Here is a 9,135-nt window from a genome sequence, read left to right on the forward strand (position 1 = left end):
AAGAAGCAGGAGTGTTTGCACAAGACACTGAAGGGTAAGCCTGAAGCGTTCTTCTACAAAGAAATAATTTCTTTTGCCTTGCAAAAGCCAGTCTGATATCTACCTCCACTAAATTAAGTCTCATGTTTATGCTGCTCTCATGACGTGCTATTCACCAACACCTCACTTGAGGGCTGCTTTACTATGGAAAGTAGGATCCACAAGGTAATAACTGAAGGTGGCGTGTGCAACACAAGCAAGAGAAAACTTACACTCAAAAGATTTTTTTTTTTTGACAGGAGTAGACTGCTTGACTTTCATGCCTGAAGCTCACATTCAGTTGGCCTTGCTCACATACGTTTGGTTATAGATATAATGCAGTTGAGTTGTAATTTATTTTCACTTGCTTCAGTCAAATTAGTTATCCATCCACTAAAATGCAAACTGTATCATTTCTGATACAGTTAAAACAAAAAAAAAAAAAAATCAAAAGTCCTCACCTAAACATAAGGACTTCAGAGCTGTGGTAGGGAATGGATTTTTGGCTGAACTGGTAACAAGACTGAGAATTACAGATCTTCCAGTATGTGGCAGATTTGTATTTAAGTTGGAAAGGCATGTTGAACAGAGATGCTAAGTCACATCTTCAATCTCTTTATTTTTAATAAAGTGCTTCACCAAGAAGCACTCTTAACAGTGACATTGCGCTCTATTATAAAAAAAGAAAAAAAAATCAAACTAGCAGTGTCAGGTTTTCAATATTGCTCAACTGCCTGTAATGAAGCCCAAAAACAGGGGTATACTTACTTGCAAGCTTGTTGTGACTCAGAACCAGCTGCGTGATATGAGACAATGTAACTGCAAATGAAGAGAGAAAGAAGTTAGTTTGTGGACAGGGCAACTGAGAGCTTGTACCTATTTCAGCTAAAAAAAGAGGCAAGTTATTCTCTCTGCTCCAGTAACTCCAGGTTCATACGCACTGCCACAAAACACAAGACACGGTCAAGACTTAAAGACATATCCAGCCACTCCTCTGCCCCTTTACTTCACGTTTCTGTTACATCAAGCACAACGTAAGCAGTAAGCACTGGTGCCTCCCAGCAGAGGTCTGGTTCTGGGCACATAAACACCTTTCTCATTTCCACCCTTTGAATTCTTCCCAAGGAAAACCTGATAGATACTCCAACATTTAACCCAATAGGAACACATGCCACATGAGCAATTACATTTCCACACGTTCCCAGTTCATTATCTTCAAGTCACTGCTAGATTTAAGTCCTAAGTACCAAAAGCTGCATTTACAACCTTGCACCCATAAAGCACAGGAGCAGATTAGCATCATTTTTGTGTGGTGAATGGCCAGGTGACAACATGCAATATTTACTCAAATTAATTGAATGATGTGATTGATCAAAGTCCCTCAGATTCCACCTTATTGAACAAACAAGTGCGGGACACAGGGCGGCTATAGAGACCAGCACTCCCCCTACACTTCATCATCCTTTACATTTCTTCTTGCCTACTTCCACCCTCCACACCACTACTGCTTTCCCTGGAAGCTCCATAGCCTACAACTGACAACATTATCTGATCAGAAAAATATGCTAAAATAGAGGAGAAACTCACACCTTGAAGTAGTTCTCAAACATCTTCCTCCTCCCTGTAAAAAGTCTGATATACTTTATTGAACTAGAAAAAATTAGAGGTTTTCCTCCCCTACACCTTTTTCCTTACTTCCAATGTAGTCTCTTCCAAACAGCTCTAGAAACTACACGGCTGCCCCTCCTAGGCAGCTGGGAAATTTTCCTGCCTGGAGGGCAGCTGATAGCGGTATGTCTTTCATCCCTCAGAGCTTTCCTCAGGCAACAAACATCACTAACATTAGCCCAGAGATAGCCCACAGGGGTCTTGCTGCCTTATGGAATGAAGATATCCTGCTGAGCACGTGTGAAAACTGGCCATGCTAACCAATACTTACTAAATTGCAAGTTGAAGGAAACAGCTTGGAGAGCTTTTACTTACTGATATAGCAACCTGTTTCAGCTAACCCTTGAAAGCTCATGACTTACCACAGGCAAATATAACCTGTTAGCAGAATGAAAACAGTCACTTCAAAGGCAGAAACAGATCGGAAAGTTCAGTGTAAAAAAACCAAAAAGCATAACCGCGTTCCCTGTGCAATTGCCGGTTGCGGAGGAAGGAAAGCGGGGAGGAGAAAGGAAGAAACAGTGCACCCACCCTAAATTTCTCCTAAAATGTGAGCGCTCTAAGTACTGCCTGCACAAGCCCATGAAGCAGAACAGGAGGACAGAGAATGAAGCCCACAGAAAGCCTGTAAGAGTACTGTACAAAAACCAGCACTAAAGTGCAGACAAGTGCGGCAGCCTCCACAAAGAGCTCTAAGATTTAAAACATAAAAGGCACATCAGCATCTGAACCATAAGCAATCACTTACACTAGTGATTACTTACACATAAAGCTAAATATATGAACTCAGTTTACACAGAGTAATTGAGAGAAGGTGCTGGGGATAAGTTACAAGCTTGTGAACAAATGTCTAAGTACTCCTTATGCGGCATTTATTACTCTTGGTTTAGATATTTTAATAGCTGTGACAATCAGTGAAAGTCAACATTTTACGGGCCCTTGATATCCAGCCCTGACTAGTAAGAGCCCAGCCGTCAGTAGGACAACCCATCTGCTGGCATCCTGAGATGAGAAGTGCTCTAGTCCGACATCTCCAGCTCTAAGACAACCTAACCTAGATCAGAGCCAGATCCAAACTGACATCACCAATGCCAGGAAAAAACATCTTTTCCTGCATTTAACTTAAGAAACCAAGTCATTCTAGAGCTCTAAGGCTTTGGCTAGACTCACCAGCATCAACAAGAAATCAGCCTTGCTCCACTGTTTTTAAAGAGAGTCAGTGATTTTCCTACCAGGCAGTGGAGTTACCTACTCCGCGCTTGCCTGTTTCCTCCCACCCCACAAGGAGAGTAACGGATATCTTCTGCATTACAATTCAAACAGCTTGTGTGCCTATCCATGTAATGTCCTCCTGTCCAAGATGCCCCCTTTCCCCCATTAGCCAACATAGGAAAGGTCCAATTAGTCAAGCAATATCTTCCCCAAGCCTCAGACATTCAAATAAATCCTAGGTGATCAAAAAGGCAGGAAAAAGCACACAATGCGTACCAAAGAGTTCCACCAGCTTCATACTCTCAGTCTTCTCACACTGGCAATGGTGAGGACTAGCTACGTCATCGTGCCTTTACAAATCACCACGCCTGCACGTCAGGCAGCTCTGCACATTAAGGACACTGAAGAGTACCTTTAAGGCTGAAGTGTGGAGCACCGCAAAGCGCAGGAGGAGATGACATTCCAGCTTTGCTCCTGAAGATTTGGGGTACAGGAACACTTCAGAATTTCTCCTTTTCCCTCCCCATGACAGTAGCATTGGAAAGTAAAGATTTTGCTTAATCTGCTTTTTCACAAAAAATCCATTTTTGTTCTTTGATAATGTACAAAGTTGCTCCCTCCTCACTTTTAGACTTGTTTTTAAAGCAGAAAAGTTGAACTAAGGTAGCAGAACAAGACCAAATAACACAACCTCATACTAAAAAGCCAGCACCTCACCACGAGCATGACGGACAACTGGACTCCTAACAGGCGGGACCCCTGCATCGCTGCTGCCAGGCAAAGGTCTGCAACACCCACGCTGAACTGCAGGTACAGGGACTGGAAAGTCAAATCAGGCGGCCAGGCACAGAGTGAGTTCTAAGAGAACTTTTCCACTATTTCTTTTTTCCTTTGAAGTTGATGCTTCCTTTGGTTTATTAAAGTAGAATGAAGACTGAAGCTGTCACCACGCTTCTGTGGCCTTTGACCAGTTCATTCCAGTTTTGCACAGAGCTTTGCCAGCTTCAGGACAGAATCCAAAATTCAGATAATCTGTTGTTTACTTCGTTGGAGTCCATAATGAACTTCTTTACATTAAAACCAACCATTACATGTCTTTTAATAAGCAGCTAGACCAACTTGAGAAGCTACATGAAGAAGACTCAAATTTAGTTCATACATCCACCAATATGATAGGCCTTTCTCAACTCTTTTCTGCCTATGAACCACCTCTTCTGTGAAGAGGATATGACTTCTATGAATGATTATTTGTTAATACTAAAGCTAGACATGTCCAAGGCTATCAAAATAAAACAAACTCTTTAAGGTAGTGGTAAGGAAGTAGTCCTATCCCCCCCGGCCCATGCCCCACTAAGTGAAATACCCATTTAAAGCACCCATCAAAATGACAACTCAAATAGAATCATAGAATCATTAAGGTTGGAAAAGACCTCTAAGATCATCGAGTCCAACCGTCAACCCAACACCCCCATGCCCACTAAACCATGTCCCTAAGTGCTGCATCTACATGTCTTTTAAATACCTCCAGGGATGGTGACTCAACCACTTCCCTGGGCAGCCTGTTCCAATGTTTAACCACTAAATAGACTAAAAGAAGTGTTTAAGATTTTCTGTTTCTGTGCTCAAGATGTAATTCAATATTTAAAAGAAAAAACATACCAAATAATATTTGTAACTCCTGCAAGAAGCCAGCTTATGAGGAGACACCACTTGCATGCGACTTCTTTGCACCACAGAAGTATGAAGTCACTGAACTGCGCTAAGTGCTAGACAGCAGCACACGTGCAAGTACCTGCTCTGGATCACTTACTAACTGAACTAAGAAACAAAAAAGTAAGAAAAGGAAGTGTTTTACTAATAGAGAACTGAGACAGACCCTGATCTAATCCATGTGTACACATATGGTGAACCCTTCCTGCCATGATTTCATCATTTCTATACATAGGAAGTGAGTATGCTTACTCAAGGGCAATTAAGCTTTGGGGCTGCAGACTCGGGTCTTCTGAACATCAAACTCCTGCTGAATTTAAGTATCATAAAAAGTCCCGTGCATATTCAGCTTTTAAAGGTAAGCCGGCTGACTAAACCATCAAGCCATGTGTACTGCTGGCCTTTATCAACACAAGCTTACATGCATTATTCTCACTACTCCCTCTCCATATTTGTCACATCGCTGTGTTCTTCAACCGAGTATTTTCAGAAGGGTTCCTTCTCACATGTCTATGCAGACTAGAACAAAGTCCCAACATCAAAAATTTCAAGGCCAAAATCCCTAGACCAAAGACATTTCAATCTGGACTTCACTGTCCAAATTTGACTGAAGCCTAGACACCTTGTCTGAAGCTCCACTATCTCAGTCAACCCTGATGCGTGACAAAGAATCCCATTGCATCTTTGACTTGCAAAGCAGGCTGACATCCTTCAAAGGAACAAAAAAGGCAACATTCCGATATTATTTGGAAAAGAGCAAACGTTTAGGCATCTGTGCTCTGGACTACTTCCAGCAGCATTTTAGCCATATCTAGACAAAAAGATTTTCAATCCTGAAAGGTCCAAAGCTACTACCAGTTCGGAGACAGATTTGCAAGCATTTTAAGAAAGGGAGCCTACCTATAAAGCGGCATTTGGTCACTCCTTACAAGGAGTGGAATTTGCTCCCTTACATTAAACTGACCTGTGTGAAACAATCATCCCCTGGAAATATCAAGTTTTTCAGTACACTGCCACTTGCTTAGTCCTGTGAAAAGGACTGTGCTGTGGGAACAGCTGACTCTGTTTTTCCTCATCTTATATATAAAGTCAATTCTGCATGACAACTAAACTAGCTCTTCTGATAAAGACATCTGTCTTAAGCAACTAATTAACATCCCTGAGTAACATCTAGAAGTCTGAAGGGGACTTACTGGGGCCATTTTGTTTTGGATGTACGCAGCTCAGGTAAGCATAACTAGCAAGGCTCACTGAGGATCATTCAACTGGTCAAACGATTCACTCCGAGTGACAGTCCCCCGAGATTCAAAGGGCACCATGATTCCCACAAGGGAATTCCTATAACCTGTTGTATGATGCCACTGAAGGAGCTCCTAGACACTAAGAAGCAGCTCCTTGAGGACTGCAGACCTTAGATGCTTTGTTAACATTACAGTAATTAGCATAATTATATGCTATATATAAGGCGATAAGTTATTTTGATTTCAAGAATGCACCAAATATCCATACCGAAGTTGAAGGGTCAGGATACTACCGTTTGCCAGAGCAATTTACTTGCGTGGTAATTACAAAATCTCATTATGGTCCCAGTCCCACTATTGCTTCAAAACAGAGTAGGTCAAGGGAATAATATTTAAGCTCTTCCCTTTTGGCCCTAGTATCAAGCCTTTTCATATACTGCTGTCATGCACTGCAAGTTAGCTTTACATAAAATATTTAGAGACAAGTTGTGACTTACATTTTTTTTTAAAAAGGAAAAAAAAAAAAAAAACAAAAAAAAAACAAAACAGGAAGACTCCAGAGACCTTGCTGAACCGAGATAAGACATTGTCCCATCAGAGGAAGTTAATGCAGGATGAGCACTACAGTATTGCACAAACCGACTTACAAGTAGCCTGCCCCTCCATCTTCTGCGCTTTGGTTATTTTAGGAGCGGACAATTATATCAACTCTAACTTTCTGATAAAAAATTCTAGGCATGCTAATTCCTACCACACAAGCATGTACTTTATGTAAAACATGAATAGCTTACAGATGGAATGATAACGAGAGCAAATTAACACTTACAGAGTAAATAGGATTTCATCCAATATTCCTTCCCTGACAACAAGACTACAGAGCAGCAGATGTCTCAAGTTATTTGGGAAAAATAATTCCTAGCTTCCCCATATCAATCACTTAAAGATAAATAAATCAAAGATTAGAGACTGGTCCCTACTCCAAGAAAAATTCCATAATTGCTGATGGCTGTTTAAAGTCCTACCAATAAACGCCCTAACCATCAGGCTAGGGAAAAGGCACATCATGCCCTACTTGCTGAATCTGACTGTTCACCCTACAGGACGTCTATTAATGCTCTCTACCATTACCTGTCAATATCTGGGTGCTTTGTAAACAAATATGATCTATTTATTTCACAATATGGAATTAAAAAACCCCTAAAACATTAGAACACTTCCCACAGGGTAAAACATTTTTTAAAACTACTCGTGTATGGATGCACAACTATAGTACAGATGTGCTCACAAATGGTGTAACATTTGCTTTCCGGAACATTATAGCATTCTGGAATAATAAGAAAAGCCTTTAAAGTTTAAAAACGTTTCACATGGTCTTTGCATTAGTATGATGAGCTAAAGTACAGAACACCTAGATCAAGGGATATTTTTAGTTTCAAATGAAATCTCTTTTCTACAGAACATCTTTGAAAAGAGTTTTCTTATATTACATTTCCAAAAGCCTTGAAAATTCAGATGTTCTGAAGGCCTGTAGCACAATTCTAGTTTGTACTTTAAGTCATTAGTAGAAAACACGGAAGCGCCTGGATTCGAGGAATATTCCAAAAATAGAACTCAACTTGTAATGACATTAATGAACGCCTGAGCAAGCAGTGGTTCAGGAACTACTGAACTTTTCTTTGTGAATCTGAACACCATATTATAAACAAGCTGATAACTCCACTCTCCCTTTACACAAAAGTGGGAAGAGATATAGAGGTTGCCAAGCTTCTAGGTCTAAGCTAGTTTAAAACAGTTTCAGATACCGAGTGTCAATCTCCATCCAGATAAGAAAAGTATTTCATCTTGATTTGGAAAGAGACATTAGTTATTTGACAGAGACAAGTTTGGTCTGTTTTGTCTCTCCCATGGCTGCTACAGAGGGTGAAAGTCAAGGCAAAAGAAAATACGAGTTGCTGCCCTGTATTGTAGCAAGTCATTTGCTAGACTGGGAAGAGAAGCCAGAAGAAAATCCTATCCAAGCCAGGGCATATACTCCCCTTTCCCTTTTCTCCTCTCTGCCCCCATATAACACCAGTTTTCTATGATCACTTATAATTTTTTTTTTTTTTTTAAACACACATGACAAGAATAGGTCTGCACCTGAATGAAGAGGATTGGCACACTGAGCAGATGCTACACAGTGCACTGCTTCCAAATCCTTGCGTCTGCATTAACTCTATGTGAATCAAGTTAAGAAAGCTTAAATACAAGCCCCCTAGCCACTCTGCAGTAAGTACTCAAACATGCAGTGGAATAAGACTTGGTCCTTTTCTTGAAGAATAACCAAGACTATAGGGAGCAGCTTACTTTAAGAGTTACTGGCCACTGGTGGGGGGGGCATTCACAACCATTAAATAATTACATGAGACAAAATCCCTATCAGGGGCTATTGAACACAGTAACTTAGGAGCATCCTCCAACCTAGTAAGTCCTTAAACCTCAAATGGCCAAAAACAGAGAAAACACCACCAAATGTTCTCTCCAGTCATAACCTAATCTTTTGCTTATCTCTGAACATCTACTAGTGGCCCTCATTAAAGACAAGAGGCTAGGAAAGAACAGTCACTGGGCATGAATCGTGATGGTTGTTTTTAACAAAGATTTTTATTTCATGGAAAAAACAAAGTTTCTGAAAAGGCAAGCTTTAACACTGCACTGCATTGGAAAGATATCCAACACACCTAGAAGGGAAGGTACCAGGTCAGACTCATTTAGCTTCCCTGCCAGTTCCGAGAGCCAGAGAAACCCAAAACACCCAATCTGTACTAGAAAAGGTCATCCATTAGGAGTCAGATGACAGGGTTAGAAAACAAGCAAGTTTAACATTTTCTCTTTTGGTTACCTAAAATTCAGAGGTAACACCTATTCATTACATTTTTAAAGGCATAGTTGGAGGAGGTTATTCCTTCTCCAGATGGAAAGAGGCACATACCTTGATGATAAAAAAAAAACAAACCACACAAACCAAAAAAGTCAACATATAATGCCTTCTCTGCCAGAGTGCAGGGTAACTGAAAAAGCAAGGAGGTCTCAATTAACTGAACAGAAACCAGTCATCATTTCCCCCTCCCCTAACTTCCATCTCAAATTGGAGAAGGCCTCAAATCCCCACACTAAAGCAAGTCACACGATGTGCACCAAGAGTATCTGCACATAGACTTGTCTGACGCAGTGTAACTAGGGTACCACAAGTCTACACTTCACATAGTGAGCTCCCCGCCAAACAAGCTTCAGATGCTTAGTTAGC

The 9,135-nt window shown here is 40.8% G+C and overlaps 1 protein-coding gene across 1 annotated transcript in view; it reads right to left on the reverse strand.

Annotated features, from left to right (window-relative positions):
- The window catches only part of RSU1 (Ras suppressor protein 1), a 102,808-nt gene extending 101,977 nt beyond the window's left edge, over positions 1 to 831 (reverse strand). Inside the window, exon 1 of the mRNA XM_019471114.1 lies at positions 787 to 831. The gene's annotated coding sequence lies outside the window, so the exon portion shown is untranslated. The remainder of the gene's footprint in view (positions 1 to 786) is intronic.
- Between the last annotated feature and the right edge of the window lie 8,304 nt (positions 832 to 9,135).

This window comes from Aptenodytes forsteri, unplaced genomic scaffold, assembly GCF_000699145.1.
Source record: "Aptenodytes forsteri isolate BGI_AS27 unplaced genomic scaffold, ASM69914v1 Scaffold172, whole genome shotgun sequence".
NCBI lineage: Eukaryota > Metazoa > Chordata > Aves > Sphenisciformes > Spheniscidae > Aptenodytes > Aptenodytes forsteri.